The sequence below is a fragment of the Galeopterus variegatus genome, unplaced genomic scaffold (assembly GCF_000696425.1).
Source record: "Galeopterus variegatus unplaced genomic scaffold, G_variegatus-3.0.2 Scaffold536, whole genome shotgun sequence".
NCBI classification, from domain to species: Eukaryota; Metazoa; Chordata; class Mammalia; order Dermoptera; family Cynocephalidae; genus Galeopterus; species Galeopterus variegatus.
In genome coordinates, this window is record NW_007726647.1 from 61,324 (window position 1) to 75,503 (window position 14,180).

Sequence of the window (14,180 nt, forward strand, 5' to 3'; positions counted from 1 at the left end):
ACAGTCTCAGGCTGGCAGAGGCCATAAACAGGCATCCCAGGCTGGGAACAGCAATGGAGTGACCACAAGCAGGATTTCTCCAGTCCCCTCCCCTTCCTCTAGCTTCTGGGTCCCTCTCCTGCCTTGCCAGGCACCTGTCGGGCCAGGCTAACTCATCTCTATTGCCACCTGGTGGGTGCTTCCAGGACTTCACCAAGGCTGGCCTTAATGCCCAAACACCACAGTGCAGGCCCCTCCTCAGGAGGCCAAATGACATAAAGGGCAGGCCTCACCCCTGAGCTCCATTCATAGTGATAAAAGAGGGAGGAGGTGGTGAGCCCATAGGACTGGTCCCCAGGGTCAGCCTGGGATTAAGGACACCCAGGTCCTGGCCCTCGGACCCAGGACACTGACCTCTGCAGCACACTAAACCTGCCTCAGACCCAGCTGTAACCTGAGGTAGACCCCACCTTCTGGTTGGCCACAGGCTAGACCCTGGCCCTGACTGAGCCCTGACCTCAGTCCCTGAGAGCAAAGCCCAATTAACTCAGGTGGGTACCTCCTGGGAAGACAAGGACAAAGAGCCCCCCACCATCCCAGTGCAGACAGCCATCATCCCCTCCATGGCAGAGGCCATCACGTGGGTGACTCATGCCACTCGATGGTACAGGCTGCCAAGGAGGACGGCCAGTCTGCCAACAGAAAGGATAAGGGACAACTCTTCAGGTATGGTGACATTGAGGTGGTCTCTGAAGACTCGGTAGGGGTCTCCGGTCCCAAGGGAACTTGACAGTTGCCAAGGACACTTGAATCCAGGTGAGCTGGCATTGGGGGCCCTTCCCAGCAGGAACACAGTGGAAGCTTTTTAAATAAGGGGAGGGGATGAGGGGGGGTATTGGGCAGGCCACTCTGGCTGCTGAAAAGGGCCCAAGGGGCAGGCCTGGGGAAAGCTGCCAGTCTGTCATCCAAGTGAGGGAGAAGGAAAAGGAGGGTTGGGGAGGTGATGACCTGGTTTGGGACATGCTGAATGTAATGTCTGTGGGACATCTGGGGAGAAGCCCCAAAGCTGTTGGAATCAGGACCTAAAGCAACAGGGCCCAGGCAGGAGGTGGGGAGACCAGGGCATCTCCTATGGGAGAGGGGCGTGTGGGGACTGTGTATCCCCCATGGGATCCAAATCTGGTGTGATGGCAGGGATGGGGTGAGGAGTCAGGATCAGCCCCTACATTCCCACTGCTCACCCAGGGCCTGTTTTAATGAGCATGGCCCAGCTTCCCTCCACCTCCCCCCACGTGGGAACAGGAACTGCTCTTATCTCTCCTGGGGAAGGGGGCTGGAGCCACAGCTGGCAATCATTAAACACGCTGATCAAGCCAGGGATGGCTGAGATATTAATAGCCAGGAGTTGATGGCCCTGGAGACACAGCCTCCCAGGAAGAGGGACAGTAACCTCAGCAGGCCATGGGGATAAGGAAGACAGGTCAGGAGGCCATCCTGGCAATGCCCCAGGCTCCACGCAGGACAGATGGGGTAACCAAAGTCCAGAGAAGGGAAGGGACTTGCATGGGATCCCAGTAATGTCATCAGTAGAGCCTGGCCTTGAACGCGGTTCTCCAAATCCCAGAGCCCTGACTATTCCATTACATGGATTGTTACAGGGGAGATCACTGGAGGTGCACCATGTGGAAACACAAGAAGAGCAGACAACACTGATTCTGATTTTACTTAAAATCTTGGTATTTTGTTCATTAAGTGTTTTTTGCATTAATTTTGATTTTTAAAATATTGCATTAAATATTATTTATATTGATTACTGAATTTTTTTGCTACCTCTATTAAAATTTGCACCCAAGGCAAATGCTTTTTTTGCCTCACCCTAGTCCCAGCCAGGCTCCCAGAGGTCCCAGCATCTCTGAGTCCCAGGATGTCAACATAGAAGAAAATTTGGAGAGCCCTGGACTAGCCTCTATGTGACTCAGAGGGAAAGGATCCTGCCAGGGTGATGCCCACTAGAAGTAGGCAGCTCCAGGGCTAATTCAGCAGCTCAACAGTGTCACTGTGCCATCACTGTGTCCACTCTGCCATCCTCAGTATGTTGACTCTCATCCTCAGACTTATTCCCTCACGATTGCAAAATGGCTGCTGCCGTCCCAAGCATCGTGCTCTCACAGAAGCCCATCCCCTGACAGGAAGGACGATTTCTCCTATGTGTCTCCTTTCATCAGGCAAGATGATCTTAGAATCCCAGGACCCACGTTTTGCACACTCTCCTCAAGCCAGAAGTAGGTTATATACCCAAACCCCAGCTGCAAGACAGGCCAGATTGATTTCTATGAGGGAAGTTGATCTGCTGAGGAAGAAGGGGAGACGGCTGTTGAGTAGGTAACCAGCAGAGTCTTACTAAGTCTGCTTTTGGATGTCTTTCACAGTCCCTCCACCTGAGCCTGGTGGTAGAGGTGAGGGAGCCAAATCAGTCATGGTTCAGTGTGTGAAACAGAAAACGCTCTAGGTGTTTCATGCAGAAAGAGACTTAACACAGGGAATTAAATGTAGGAAGGTGTGGAGGAATGGAAGCTGGGGAGCACCTTGTTTTTCATGGTCACACCACCAACAGCTGCCACCTTGCACATCCATTAAGCTGGTGACAAGGAAAGGGAAGGAACATAGTGTCCTGCGGCAGCAAAAAACTCAGGTCTGCCAGATCCCACCCATCGGCCACCATGCTGCAGGAAGAAAGGCTCCCACCTCCCTTCTGCCTCCTGACCCTCCGGCAGTGCTTCCCTCTGGCAGAGTCTGAGTTGCATCAGAACCTTAGCAGCAAGGGAATCTGGAAAGGTAGTCTTGGGCCTTCCAGCCCCTCCAACACAGTGGAATATGGAAGGGGCTAGAGAAGAGGCCAAGTGCCAATAGACCCATTTGTAGCACAGGGGTCAGGTGGCATGGTAGCCTGAGTCCCCAGAAAGAAGAGCTGCGACCAGGAAACAGAGAACAATAAAACAGGGAAGCAAGGAAAGCCCTTACAGAGATATTGAGCAGGTCACTGCAGGGCAATGGGGACTCATTTCCACTGGGACCCTCTGAGGAGCTTGCAGAACATGCCTCAATACTGTCCACCTGAGGGACAGAAAAGGGGAGCATTAACCACTGGCTCACATCACCTATTACTCAAGGTTTGCCCTGTCAGCCCCTCACACTTTCAGGCTTGGCATGCATGAGTGTCAGTGGGGTTCCTGTGGGAGTCCCATTCCATGGCATCAGAGGAACTCTGGGGCGGAAAGTGACAGCTATGTGCTACAGCTGAGGTGAGGAGCTCTCAGCTTCTCCTGTAGGAGGCTGGCAGAGGTAGGAAAAATAGGCCATGAGGCAGAGGGCCCAATACAGGCGGCCTCCTGGGGGTAGAAGAAGAGCCTCACATGAAGATGCCCTAGGGTCTCTGCACTAGGGTCTTAATGCACACTCACTGGCCCTGCTGCTGAAGCCTATGGCTGGGGTACTCGTAGTCTGTTGCCCCAGGTCACTAGCCCCACTGTGGCTCATTCTGGCCCCTCTGACACCTCCAGTCTCAGCTGTGCCTCCATCCAGCCTTGGGTGTGAGCTGCCCTTGCCATGGCCTCTGTGGCAGACTCATCTCACCATTCACCGTGACAGCTCTATGACCAGCCCACCAGTTTCAACTCAGCCACCTTTCTGCTTCCTGTGGAGCATGCAGGGATTTCTAGATCCCTTTTGGGCCTCTGGGAACTGAGAGCAGCTTAGGGGTGCTCACACAGACCTTCTTGCTGTTAAGTCTGTAGCTCCACTATTTTTACCCAGAAGGGCCACTTAAGGGGCCCAGGCTGCCTGGAGGGCTATCTTCCAAATGCAGAGTAGGACACACATCCCCTCTATTTTCAGCTTTCAACTTTTTCCCTCAAGAGTTCATTCCAGATAATGAGACCAGGACACGTATGTCAGACAGAGTCTTCCCCTTCTTTCCACCCTTCGCCAGCTATGGGGTGGGGTGGGCTTCACCCCCTCCCCTCTATCCTACCCTCCTCCTTTTGGAGATGAGCATCCCCCTCTTCTGCCTTTCCTCTCTTAATGGTGGAGCAGCTTCACAGGAATATAATTTCATGAGGAGGGGATGAGAATTACATCTACCTAAGCTTTTCAAAGTATTACCGTCAATATATTCATTACTGAGGACTTACCGTGTGCACAGTTCTAGACAGAGGATATAGTGGTGAACAAGGCAGAGCCCTTACCCTCATGGAGCTGACCCTCTAATGGTGGAGACAGATAATAAATGAAAAAAGTGATAGAAAAAAGCAAGCAGGAACTATGCATCCGACAAGGGATTAATATCCATAATATACAATGAACTCAAGCAATTACACAGTAAAAAAAAACACATAACCCAATTAAGAAATGGGCAAAAGAGCTGAATAGACATTTTTCAAAGGAAGACATACAAATGGCCAACAGGTACATGAAAAGATGCTCAACATCACTAGTCATCAGGGAAATGCAAATGAAAACCACATTGAGATACCACCTCACCCCAGTTAGACTGGCTGTAATCAAAAAGACAGTGAATAACAAATGCTGGCGAGAGCGTGGAGAGAAGGGAACACTACTGCACTGTTGGTGGGACTGCAAATTAGTACAACCACTATGGAAAGTGGTATGGAGTTTTCTCAAACAACTACAGATAGATCTTCCATACGATCCAGCAATCCCACTTGTGGGTATATACCCAGAAGAACGGAAATTATCCTGTCGAAGGGATACCTGCACTCCCATGTTCATTGCAGCTCTGTTCACAATAGCCAAGACATTGAACCAACCTAAATGTCCATTGATGTACAATTGGATAAGGAAAATGTGGTATATATATATACCATGGAATACTACTCTGCCATAAAAAATAATGAAATACTCCAATTTGCAACATCATGGATGAACCTGGAGAAACTTATGTTCAGTGAAATAAGGAAAGCACAGAGGGATAAATACCGCATGTGCTCACTCGTATGTGGGAGCTAAGAGAGAACAAAGGAAGGAAAAAAGACCACAGTAGTGTGTTGGACTTGCAGAGGGAGAGAACATATTTCGGGCTACAAAGTGGAGTGGGTGGGAAAGGGGGAGGGGGAGGGAGGTTTGGGGCTAATTGGGTGGGGGACATGGGGTACAAATGCTATTTGTGGTAAAGGGTATGCTGCCAGTATGAATCTGGCCTTCACATCATGGGCTTGAGGGGTGACGATCAGCTTTGTATCTAGTGAATATTCATAACCAATAAAAAAAAAAAAGAAAGAAAAAAGCAAGCTGGGGGGTGCTCTGTTAGTTGGGGTAGTCAGAGGCAGCTTCCCCAAGGGGCTGGCAATGGAGCAGGAGCAGGTCATTCCCCTTCCTTGATAATCAAAGGATTTTAAACCATAGACGTCAGAGCTGCAGCCCAGAGACCTTGAGGTCCAGGCCAAAACTTCCAGTCCCCTGCCTCTGCAGAAGCAGCCTGGACAGTATCTGAGGAGAGCCAGGGGACTTGGGGCCTCTGCAGGGTCTCAGCTTCCCCAAGGCAGGGGCTCAGGTGTTCACTACTTGCCAAGCAGTTGGGAGAGTAGGCCTGCCTGGACATGGTGAGATTTGTTTCTTGGGCCTCCACTGCCGCGGTGACTCAGCCCCACAGACTCCATCTGGGCATGGGGACCAAGAAGCTCCTCCCCACCCCCCAGCTCATTGTCTTTGGTGCCAAGTGACAGAGAACAGGCAGCTCTTGAAAAGACTAATATTTACTCTTCAAACGGGAGCTGGCACAGGCTGTTTCCTGCAACTGGCGTCTGGCTCACCCCTTGGGATGGACACAACAGGAGGCACTCCGGGAGATAGGCAAATGTCCCCTCGGACGCCAGCATTCAGGACAAGACTGTGTGTGTGAGATGGGGACAGCATGTTCCAGGGTTCCATTCGACACATTTCATCTCTGCTTGCACACCTCCATGGTAGAGAACTCACTGCCTCTCCAACCCCTGCTGGACAGCTCTGTGAGAAAGTTCATGCTAATGTTGGCCCATGTTCCTTGCCTCTGGCCCCTGGGGCCTCAGAAAATGTGCCTGAAACAAACCCCCGGGGGCATTGGTGGTCCTTGTCACCTCTACCCAACCCATGCCCGCCTGCCTCCAGCCTCATGTCCCCAGGCTCACACTCTGGGCTCTGTGGCTAGAACAGGCTATTTCTGGGGTGGAAGAACTTTGCCTTGGGGGCACCTCTGTCCCCCTGCAGCTGTGTTCCTTGTCCTTGTGACAGCGCTTCAACTGAGTGCCTTGTGTGGGAAGGAATCTCAGCCAGGAAAGTACTGGTCAGATGGCCTGAATCTGGGGAAGAGAGAGTGCCTGGTGGCCAGAGCCACTCCCACCTGCCCACTTTCCCCTCTGAGGCACCCTCTTCTTTGCTCTCCCCCTTTCCTATCCCCCAGGGCTTCCAGAAGCTCTTTCTGACTAATATAACCTCTAGCCTTTGCTTCAGTTTCTCCTCTCGCCCACCAGAGCAGCCCTGGAGGCTCAAACACTGGCAGCACATGGGGATTTGGAGCCCCTCAATAGCCGGCTTTCTCAGCCTTGTCACGTCAGCTCTAAGGCTGGGCCCAACCAGAACAAGATCTCCTAGGTGAAACGCAGGCCCACCTCATTCTGCCAGCGCTCTCAGAACTGACTGCTGACTCTAGCAACCCTCCATTTTTTCTTTTTTTTTAATTCCTTGTTATCCATATACCTAACGTCCATGCTCTGGGCCCCTTGTGGTCAAACATTCAAATGTATTTAACATGTATCTTTTTGCATATATTCTTACAAAATACTTTATCATTTTGTGCGCATATATTTCTAATCATATAAAAGTTACTTTTCACTCAGCTCTAAGTTTTGAAGATCCATCCACCTTGCAACGTTCCATCTAAATCCAGTACTTCTGCCTGCTTCGTGGTGCTCTGAGGTAAGCCTGCACACTTTATCTGCCCATGATGGATACAGAGGTTGCTTTCCACCAACACAAATAATGTTTCAATGAACATTTATCTTCAGACATGTCCCCTTATGGATCTGTGTAAGAACTTTCCTGGACATAGAACCAAAAGTGAAATTTCCACATCATGAGTACGTATGTGCACACTTCATTTGGGTAGGTAAGTTGTATTAGTTTGCTAGGGCTGACATAACAAAGTACCACAGTCTGGGTGGCTTAAACAACAGAATTTTTTTTTTCTCATGATTCTGGATGCTGAGATCAAGGTGTCTGATAGCTGTCTTCTCCTTGTGCTTTCACAGGGTCTTTCCCCTGTGCTTGTGTCCTAATCCCATTTTATAAGGACCCCAGTCCTATTGGATTTGGGCCCACCTACGTGACCTCATTTTACCTTACTTACCTCTTTAAAGGCCCTATTTCCAACTACAGTCACATTCTGAGGTCTGGGGTTGGGACATCAACATATGGATTTGGGGGGGACACAATTCGGCCCCAAACAGTAGCATGGCTCTGAAGACTCGCTGTGCCTTTCTACTCACGGACAGCCGTGCACAACGTCCTGCATCCCCACCCCCTCCAACGCTTGGTGCCATCACGCTCTTCAAGTTTTGCCAAACTCATAGGCATAAGGAGATATCTTACTGTTGTTTTAATATGTATTTCTCTCTATTTTTAATGATTTTAAATCTCTTCATATGCTTATTTGCTTTTTTGGGTTTTCTCTTCTGTAAATTGCCCATTTTTTCTATTGGAATTGCCTTCTTTCTTTTCTTGCTGATTTACAGGAATTGCTTATAAATGGAGAAAAATAGAATTTAAAGATACTACAGGTATTTCCACTAGTAGCCTCCTGTTAATTTTGAAGTACCTTCCTATTAGTCCCTTACTGGTTTCAAGCATTGAGAATATCTTCTACCATTCTTTTAACTTTGCCCATGAAACCCTTATTTGTATGTAATCAAATCTATCCATCATTTTGCCTTAAGGGTTGCGTCTATGGCATTTTTGTTTAAGAAGTATTTTTCCACCCCAGGCCACAGAGATATTCTTTTTTTTTTTTCCTTTTTGTCTTTTTTCGTGTCCGGCAACAGATCGCAACCCTCAGTGTTGTGCCCGTACCGGACCGGGACCGGCAACGGATCGCAACCCTCGGTGCTGTGCCCACACCTCGCTCAGCCAGTGAGCGGGAACCAGTCTGTATGCGGGATCCGAACCCTCGGCGGGAGCACCGCCGCGCTCCCAAGCGGCGCACTGTAGCAGTGCGCCACCGGGCTGGCCCCCGAGATATTCTTCATATTCTTCAGCGAACCCTATAGATTTTGCCTTCCACATTTGATCCAGCAAAGTTTTAAAGCTGACTGAACAGAGGCAGGTAGGGCCTCTTCGCCAGGTGCACTCGGGTGTGTCCCTTCCTCTTGGAGCCTCTCCTCTGCTGGCAGTGCCCAAGGAGGCTTGGCAGCTGTCAGGCAGCACTGCTGCTACCTGGCCCCCATCATGGGGTAGGGGCCAAGAAAAAAGAAGGCAACTCATCAGTGTGAACTTTTCACCCAATCCTCTTGGCACAGAAAGGGCACCTTCATGGGCCAAGATCCCCTTTTATTTGTGGGTGCTGCCAAGTAGTGGACAATCCATTGTTCCCAGCCCAGGGGACGTAGCTCTGAGTGATACTGTCACTGGCTCCCTAGGACAGGCCTTAGCTTCCCCACCTGAGCAACAAGGGGGTTGAATCAGATGATATCTGAAGGCTCTGCCAAACTCCCAAATCCCCAGAACCCAATAACTCAGATGTTTATTTTGGAAGGCTTTGCCTTCCTCCAAAAGATTCTGACTCAGGACAGATGGTGTAGAGAAGCTTGGAGCGTGCATTCCGTGATGTATTTAGAGGAGGGTCAGGAGAAAATGGTGCATTTGCTTCTTTTCTGGGAACTTTATCAGCTGCTACAGGAACGCCTCTACAAAAGGGTGCAGTCCCCAGGCTGGGAACCTGACGATGTGCCAGCAGCTGCGCCTCCTGGTGGCCATTCTGTGGCTGGGCTAGTCCTGGGGGGTGAAAACTTCATCACTGTCATAGTACAGACAGGAGCCCAGAATCCAGAGCCGTGAAAGTGCCTGCCCAGGAGCACACAGTGGGGCAGGGGCAGGGCCTACAAAGAAGGCAAGCCTCCCGGCCCCCAGGGCAGCACTGCGACTGCTATTTTGGATGGAGATTAGTGCTAAAGACTGTTTGAGCCCTTGCACCTCTCTAGACTTCACTGGACAAGAGAACCTGGGTTTCACGTCCCACAACACCCTCTCCCATTAGGTCAGGCCCATATTAACTCAGGATTTTTCACAAGTATAAACACACACATTAATAAACACTTCGGATTTATTTTCCCACTTTTGAAGCCACCTCATTTAATTTATATATACATAGTATATAAATGTCTATACGTTCTTTACATACATTAACACAAGTTTAGGTTTTACTACTATGTGAAAGTTTGTTAAAACGTACCCATCATTTACTCAAAATAGATTTCTGTTGTTACATGAAAACAGTAAGAAGCTTGTGTAACATCCACAGCGAGAAACTGAAATGAGTATGTGGAGTAAACGGTTTTGCCCTGGCTGAATCAGCCTCAATCTTTTACGCTCTTAATAGAAAAGTCCATTAAACAAAATAGAATCCTGAAGGTCAAGTCATATGAATAATTCATTAAATAGTACTTCTGAAGCCACCCCACAATCATATAAATGTAAGGGTTAAAGGTTATATGTACTGAGCACAAGTCAGAGGAACAGAATGGGTCTGATAATTCTACCCTAATTAAAGGTGCTTGTGGACAACAGCTCTGCCATCAGTACACATGGGCAGATGTTTCCATATCCAGCCATTCCCAGATTTTACTAACAAGCCTTTTTCCACAGGTCCCCTGCTGAGGAGGTTTCCCCAGCAACAGAAGTTTGACATTACTGCTCCCAGAATGGAGAATCAGAAATTTTTTTTGAGTGGGGGATGAACACAGAGGTTTGGTGCAACTAGCAGAACTGGCCTCTTTGTATCCTGGAACAGACCAAACACCAACGGTACCACAGCCTCTGTGCCTGGGAAGTGAGAGACAGGTTCATGCGGGGAAAGAGAGGCTGCTAACTTTCTGTAGTGAAAGAATGAGGCCATTTACACTGCAGTATCATAAAATGCCTTTCTGAAAAGCTCAGAAGACAGGGCTGTGCTTTGCTGACTGAAGCATGCAGAAGAACCTGCGTGTACCCACTGAACTCAAAGCCTTTCTCTGCCCGCACACTAACGATGGATTCACCCAGTATTCCCCTCCACTGCCACTTTTGATCCTCACAACAGCATGCCAGGGGAGCAGGTTGATGTTATCACTTTCCCAGATGAGGAAATTGAGGCTGGATGGACAGTGACATGCCCACGGTGACACAGGACTGAGTGGAAGAGCCAAGCCAATCTCCAAGCCATTGACCAGCTGACTGGTATGCTCCCCCTGGCCCTGTCTCTCAAGGGCACATCCACTCTCTCTTCCTCCACTATTATTAACATTCACAGTACACAGGCAGAGCTTTCCCAGACCTGTGCAGGATCCTATGCAAGAACATTTGGAACGTGAGCAATGTCTGAGCAGGGGTTTGCTGGGCCCATCTGATCGCTGTAAACACTCCCTTCCCTGCCTGTCCTCACGTGAGCTGCACTATGCAAGCAAACAGCATGTTCTCTGAGGGCCTCTGTCCTGCCTGTTACAATGAGTGGTCGAGCCCTTTGGGGTGGATGAAAGTGCAGTATGCGGCCCCCACATGCCAAGGGGCAGCTGCTGCAGACCCCAGCTCTGCTCCCCGCCTACCTCCAGGTTCCCATGCCCCAAACAGCCACCTTGTTCTGAGCAGTGCTGAACATCAAAGTGCTACATCCTTCTGAGACCTGACTCCCAGGCCAGTGAGAGGACTAGGCCTAAATGCAATCTGCTCCCTCTCTGAAGCTCCTCTACCCATCCTATCAATTATAATTAAAGGTGGCTTTTGCATCCCTCCAGCAACTCCAGTTTCAGCCTCTGTCCCCAGGCTGAAGTGTGTGGGGCAGAGGTGGAAAGAGGCAGGGGAATTGGAGAACGGTGTACCTAGAAAAGAACAGAGGATCTCAAGGTGAGGTTGATGAAAATGATTAAACGTTTTAATTTCAGCATTCTTCCCAACACCTTTTCTCCACCCCTTAAAGAACTTTAAAATGTTGTGCCCTGGTTCATGATGTATGTCAACAGAGTTCACAGATAACAGGGTGCGAGCCAAGGAACAAAACTGGGAGCCTATGGTCACATTTCCCCCTCTGCAGGCAGTGGGGCTTCTGGTCCTGAGAGGGCCTGCCACCCCAAATATGCCCCTAGCTATCTCCACCTAGGAAAAGAAAAGCCAGGTACATTCCTCATTATGACAAGGCTGGCCTAGGGAAAATATACCAGAAACTACATGTTTCCTTCATTAGGATACTTGGGGAAGTGAAAACCCTTTGGGCTTTGGCTCCGTGGTTGGGAAACCCTAAGAGCACTGAGCCACACTGACCCTGATACAAGAGATGGGACTTTATGCACTCTGATGCTCAAGATCTTGCAGCACCTGATATCAGAAGGCACCTTTAAGGTTTTGTCTTCAACAGTATTCCACCTATTGCCAGATCTAGCCTGTGAGGTCAGGTAGGTAGCACTTAATCACTGGGAAAACAAAGGTGATGGAACAGGAGTGAGTCAGTCCATAATGGACTAAGGATAACGCCTCAGATCTGGAACCAGCTTTCTGTCATCAAGGATCACGCAAGGGGCTACAAACCTCCAATCCTGAACCAAGTCAACCCAAAGCCTGAGATTTCCCATGGATGAAATTGTCAGAACTTCTTTCCTATCTCTTCCTCTAGTGAGTTAAGGCTTCTTTTAGCTGCATTTCAGTTAAAAAATGTTTTTGTAGTCATTATTTGTACTGTTTTTCTAGTGCATCTTTTCCTTTTGTTTGCAAAATAAATCTCAAACCCCATGTAGATATTAGCTAAGACCACGTTCGTCTAAGTGTGGATGGCATTCCCACTGCTGCCTCAGTGGGCAGGAGGCAATCACCAGGAAAAACTCATCTTCAAGGACTGTTTCTTTACTGCTTCCTGAATGTGGATCACAGGCTCAGAAACCTGAAACATCTGGAGTACAGGGCTACACGGCATCACCAATACCAGACAGGCTTAAAAAGAAAACAATACATTTTTAAGCTGTTCTTATCAACTTTAACAGCTTTCTTGTACTTCTAATTTAAAAGGATTTTTCTTCCATTCCATTTTACCACCTCTTCAGAAAGACTGAAAATTCACCTGCTGCATTTGCAGAAAATTATGCAGATGTGAAATCAATGGAGAGACAACTTTGGATTTTATATCTGAGGATGTTGCCAAAATATCCACATCCAGATATTTTATGTTTGGTTAAAAATACAAAATTCTATTATAGGAAAATAACATTACCATTGCAACATTTTCACAACACAGTTCCCAGTCATATAAACTTGTTTTTGTTAAAATGATACCAAGGTAGCTCAATAACATACAATACCAGTAATAAGTGAATACAACTGAATTCCCCACAACTACATTCTCACTTTCCCCACCTACTCAGTAACTCCTGCAATGGTTTTCCACTTTTAAGAACTATCAAAATAGAATTTTTTAAATTTATCAAGGCCACATAACTCAACCAAAGTATTCCATGCACCTGTGGATGAGCTAGTCAGATTCCAGACTTCTACAAAGAACAATCCAAAAGGCAAACCGCCGAAATGGCTTCCTGAGTGGTACTAGACAACCCAGGCTGAAATTTCTGAAGACCAAAGGAATCTTATTCAGAACCGTATTTTGGAAAACTATATTATGATCAATCAATTTTTTGACGACGAATGTAACCTTCCAGAGCATGTGTTAATCATATCTTCATAAAGTTTTAAAAAGTTAACATCTATTTAACTGGTGTTCATGAAAAAATGAGGTCCTTGAACTAATTAAGATTACTGGGAAAGGTGTAGAGGAGTAATTAATTTGGGAGGCCCTCTGGGAACAGGCAGACAGGGTCAAGTATTCATTATCATTAAAATGACAGGCACTCAGCTGCTATTTAAAAGGCTGATGACAGGAGCCTCTTCCAACTGGGTCTGCAAAGTGTCACTGAATCCATGTCATTCACCTACTCCAGTTTGTGAGCAATTATAAGGAATCCTGAAATTCTCATTTCTGCTTGTGCTTAAAAGCTTACGAGCCAATAGTATTGCTTACTCAATTAATTTTAAAAGTACTCAGATATACCCTGTAAATAAATACAAAACATTTCTGTACCCACATAGCCCCACCACCATAAGTCTTTACATAAATTAAATAAACAGATTTCCTAACCATTTTCTTCTCAGCTTCAGTTTGTCTTCACCCTAAATGAAGTTCAATTTATATCTAAAATATATTTAAATATCCCAAAGGCATATTGAACCTAAGTTATCAAAAAATGTAAACAAAATTTATCTAGCTTATATTTATAAACCACATTTTTAAGTTTTTAATTTATGTTGTACTGGCCCTGTAAAAAAAAAAAAAACAACAAAAAACTAACCAGTCATATTTAGACTAAAAAGCTCATTTGGATTTTAAAGTGGTTCCTTAGAGACAACTGCCAATTACTAAAATTAGTGGTATTAAATCTAGTGGCTTATTGCATCATTCAATTTAAAAGACCACGATATTTCCATTCTGATCTCCCAATAATGCTCTTTCTGAGTGAACCCCCAGATTCTACCATCCTAAGTAAACATGGTGAATTGGAGATTCCACAAAGCCAAGTGACCTCATGACTTCTGCTGCACCTGTTAAAAATCTTCAATTTTGGGCCGGCCTGTGGCTCACTCGGGAGAGTGCGGTGCTGATAACACCAAGGCCACGGGTTCGGATCCCATATAGGGATGGCCGGTTCGCTCACTGGGTGAGCGTGGTGCTGACAACACCAAGTCAAGGGGTAAAACCCCCCTCCCGGGTTTTTTTAAAAAAAAAAAAAAATCTTCAATTTTGGGGCGGCCTGTGGCTCACGCGGGAGAGTGCGGTGCTGATAACACCAAGGCCACGGGTTCGGATCCCATATAGGGATGGCCGGTTCGCTCACTGGGTGAGCGTGGTGCTGACAACACCAAGTCAA